Below are 2,555 nucleotides of genomic sequence, written 5' to 3'. Positions count from 1 at the left end.
AAAAACATTTAAAAATTAGAATATATTTTAAAAATAGGCATAAATAATTATATACTTCTCATGTTTGCACAAAAGTCAAAAAAACTCACCATATACAAACTTGAAGCAGGACAGTCCTACAATATTCCTTTTCCTGTCTCTTGTTTTCATTCACCACCCCATTTTTCTAGAACAGCCATCTACCTGAGAGACATTATAGCAGCAATTGGCATGTCATGACAAGCAGCCCATATTCAGTAGACCAGGATGACAGGCACTCCAAGCGTGAAAGTACTATTACAAATTGCCATCTGCAGTGCAGTAACTTAGTTCACAGGTATCAGTATATATAGTTAGTAAGGGTGGGAATCTTTTCAAATAACAGCTGAACTCAAAAATCTTGGAGAGATTCTCAGTATCATTGCCTTCCTCATCTTCTACATATAACTGTATGGCTTGACATTGACATGTTTCCTAGCTCTTCTCATTCTCCTCCCTTTATTAGTTAAGTCCTTGAGAGCCTGCTTTCCTTTTACTTGTATTATGTCTTTCTATTTGTATTTCTTATTTTGAGTTCTTTTATTTTTTATTTTTTGAGTTCTCTTATACTAGGGAGATCATACAATATTTACACATGTGTGTCTGGTTAATTTCACTTATGAGTACATGTTAAAGTGGCATCCACTTCAATATAAAGGCTTGGAGTTTATCATTCTTAATAGCTGAATAATCCTCCAATGTGTAAAAATACCACATCTTTTTCAATCATTTTTCAGGTGATGGGCATCTTGGCTCTTTCCAAGATTTGGCTATCACATATTGTGCTGCTATAAACATAGGCACACATATATCCCTATGATATGATGTTTTCAGATTCTCTGGGAAAATTTCCAGTAGAGGAATAGCTGGTTTAAGTGGGATTTCTGGTCCAACTTTTCTAAGGAGTCTCCATACTGATTTCCATAACGGTTGCACCAGTCTACACTCCCACCAGCAGTGGAGAAGGGTTCCTTTTCCCCCACAGCCTCTCCAACATTTGTTGTTGGGTGATTTCTTTATGATACCCATTCTTTCTGGGGTGAGATGATATCACAATGTGGTTTTAATTTGCATTTCACGAATGGTTAGTGATGTGGAGCATTTTTTCATATATTTATTCGCTTCTTTAATTTCTTCCTCTGAGAAGTGTATGTTCATCTTGGATGCCCATTAATGGATTGGGTCTTTAAATTTTGTAGCATTGTTTAGTTCTTTATGGATTCTAGAGAGCAGAACTTTGTCTGAGTACTTATTTTTCATGATTTTTTCCAAATTTGTGGGTTGCCTTTTCACTTTGTTGGTAAATTCTTTTGACGTGAAAAAACTTCTCAGTAAGAGCAGGTCCCAGTTGTTAATTCTTTCAATTGTTTCCCGTGCTATTTGATTTCTGTCCATGAACTCTTTACCTACACCTATGTCTGCAAGACTTCCTCCTACTTTCTCTTCTAGGAGATTTAGTGTCTCTGCTTTAATGTTTAGATCTTCAATCCATTTTGACTTTAGTTTAGTGCATGGTGATAGACCTGGGTCAGGTTTGATTTTCTGGCATGTAGAGAGCCAGTTTTTCCAGCACCATTTGTTAAAGAGGCTATCTTTCTTCAGTGAGTATGTTTGGCCCCTTTGTCAAAGATAAGGTGGCTGAGTGTGTTCATAGGGGCTTCAGTGTCTTCTAATCTATTCCATTGATCCTCAGGTCTATTTTGACACCAGTACCATGCTGATTTTATCACAGTAGCCTTGTAGTATAATTTCAAGTCAGGAATTGCAATGCCTCCTGCCTTGTCTTTTTTGCCCAGAATTGCCTTTGCTACTCTAGGTCTTTTGCGGTTCCAGATAAGTGTTTTGAATGATTTCTCTATGTCTGTGACGTACGTCAGTGGTAGTCTGATAGGGATTGCATTAAGTCTGTACAGCAATTTTGGGAGTATGACCATCTTCACAATGTTGGTTCTTTCTATCCAGGAGCATGGAATATCTTTCTAATTTTTGAAATCCTCTATGATCTCTTTTTTCAGAGTGCTCTAATTTTCCTTGAAAAGATCTTTGATTTCTTCAGTTAGATTAATTCCAAAGTATTTCATTTTCCTCGGTGCTATTGTAAAAGTTATTGTTTCTATAATTTCCCTCTCAGTGTGTTTGTTGTCTATGTAGAGGAATGCTATTGACTTTTGGGTATTGATTTTATAACCTGGTATTCTACTGGATTATTGTATTAATTCTAGTTGCTGGACATTTTTGGGTCTTTCAAATAAAGTATCATGTCATCTACAAATAAAGATAATTTAAATTCTTCTTTGCCTATTCTTTTTAAAAAAGTTTTATTGATAAACAGATAGCAATGAGACAGTTTCAAATCAAATTGGAAGTACAGTTTCAACAAATAATACACTGCATATATTTTTCTTAGTGGTTAATTGCTGTACAAGATGAGGACTTGTGATCCTATTTACGAGCACCATTAGAACAAATCATTCTATTCATTAAGAGAATGCAACTATATATCTATCCCAACCACTTTGAATACACAGATACAAAAT

This window comes from Octodon degus, unplaced genomic scaffold, assembly GCF_000260255.1.
Source record: "Octodon degus isolate 3935 unplaced genomic scaffold, OctDeg1.0 scaffold00255, whole genome shotgun sequence".
Classification (NCBI taxonomy): Eukaryota; Metazoa; Chordata; class Mammalia; order Rodentia; family Octodontidae; genus Octodon; species Octodon degus.
The sequence above is the reverse complement of the archived record's forward strand: the minus strand, read 5'-3'. Positions refer to the sequence as shown.